The following is a 2,146-nucleotide window of genomic DNA, read 5'->3' on the forward strand; positions in this document are numbered from 1 at the left end:
CCCGGGGTTTTGAAGTATGTTGTAGCCCACGCATACAGGTCTTTTACTATCTCTATCGCATCTGTCGGGAACCCCAGGTCATACATGATGGCCAGCAGTTTATCTTGGTCAATTGTGTCAAACGCCGCTGAGAAGTCTATCATCAGCAGGTATAGGTTTTGCCTAAATGATATGGCGTCCTCCAGGGCCATGACCAGCAGTTCCAGGGGTTGGAGGGTTCCCCTCTTTGGGCGGAAGCCCCACTGATTGCAGCTCAGCACTCCACTGCGCTCAGAGAAGTCCACCATCGTGTAAGTGACTACCCGCGTCCAGAGCTTGTACAACGTGTTTTCTAGGCCCACTCTTCTATAGTTTGCAAGGTTCATGGGGGTATTCTTTCTATACAGCAGCACTGTCTCGCTCCGTTTCCATGCATCTGGTGTGTGCCCCGCGGCCCACATCAGCTGCATCAAGGCGTGCAGCGCTTCGTGACCGGCCTGCGGGAGCGCCTGCAGCACCTCGTTGACAACGCCGTCGGGCCCTGGGGCCTTTCCACGCGCCAGCGTGCGCACGCACGCGTGGTAGGCCGCCACGTCCGCGACGTTTTCATGCAGCCAGCGCCGGCGGCCGGGGCCCGTTTGGTCAGGGGCCAGGAGTTTGAACGCGTCTGTTCGGTTGGGCGCCTCAAATGGGTATTTCCTGGGTGCCTCTGCGGGCAGGTATTTCCCATTCTTGCTGTTGCGCGGGGCAGCCACTTTTTGGGACATAAAGTCCGTCACTATGCCTATTATCTCGTCAGGATTGGTTGTGTTTTTGCCAGTGGTGGGGTTGTGCAGCACCCGCAGAGCTGCCTCGGGGCGCTCTCCTGCAGTGCCCAGGACTATCTTGTTGCCCACCCGGGGCCGTTGTGCCACCAGCTTGATCATCTGGTCTCTCCTAGCTTTGGCCTCTTCCCGAGACTGCTCCTTGGACATGGCCTCCATCTCCTTTTTCAGTTTTGCATTGAGGGCGATCAGCTCCTCTCGTTTCGGCTTGTCTGGCCCCTCATGACTTGTTGCATTGGGCGGTGGCTGCAGCTGGGTCGCCCCTGCGCCCCCTTTCATGGCTGCGAGCGCCGCGAGCACCTCCGCTGGCAGCACGCTGCACGCACCCCGGTGGTGTTTAGCCAACGCCTTTCGCATTTCAGCCATGCGGCGCCACTGTTTCGCTGGCCCCCGCGGTTTGAAGTGTTTGCCCCCAGGGTTGGTCATTTTTGTAGTGCAGGTGATCATGGCCAGCGCCTGCGCCTTTTGTAGAATGTCACACACCTTTGCTGACACCTGGTCAATCCATTGGTGTGCTGGTGAACCCTGGATGGTTGCCAGCCTATGCCGTTCTCCAGGGTCCTTCTGCAGAAGGTACGCGTTGTGCGGGTCCAAATCTTTCTCATGCGCCTTGAGGAGCTCTGCTTGCAGGTCAGCGAGCTCCGGCCCCAGCTTTTCCCTCAGTGCTTGAGTTAGCCTCTGTTTGTCTTCTTGTGACATGGGCAGCTTGAGCAGCTTAGTGGGCGGGCCCCCTGGGAGCGGCGGCAGGTCCTGCAGCGGCTCCATGCCTAGGGCTGCCCATGGCAGTCTGACCTCGAGTGCGTCGTGATCAGTGCTGGCCCCTTCCATGCAGTGAGTGTGCACCTCCACCTCGCCCCCCATGTTGGCCAGCTCTTCCTTTGGGACCGTTGTGAGCACGTCATCGATCCTGCTGATCAAGCCCTTGCCTTGTCTCCGGAATGTTTTCAGCCTAGCGTGTGTCGCATCTGGTGTGGGCAGTGCGTCAACGGGCGCCAGTCGCAGGCCCTCCATCGCAGCCCTGTGCGCGCGATCGTGGGTGTATGTGCGAGGGCTCTCCTCCCCCACAGTCCTGTCGCCCGGGTACAGCGCTGCGTTCATGTCGCCAGCAACGAGCGTGTGTCGCGCGTCCCTGTCTGTTGTGTCCACCTCCAGCTGCGCCCTCATGCTGGCCCCCAGGTCGGCGTCTGCTGACCCCGCCGCGCAGGGGACGTACAGCCCGATGATGCGGAGGCTGCCGTGTGCCCGCCCATCCAGGAGGGCAGTGAGGTAATGCCCGCGCAGAGCGTGGTCTGCCGGCTCAGAGAAGGCGATGGTGCAGTGAGGCACTGCCGCCCTGCGCACCG

The sequence above is a fragment of the Monoraphidium neglectum genome (genome assembly GCF_000611645.1).
Source record: "Monoraphidium neglectum strain SAG 48.87 unplaced genomic scaffold scaffold02676, whole genome shotgun sequence".
Taxonomy (NCBI): Eukaryota; Viridiplantae; Chlorophyta; class Chlorophyceae; order Sphaeropleales; family Selenastraceae; genus Monoraphidium; species Monoraphidium neglectum.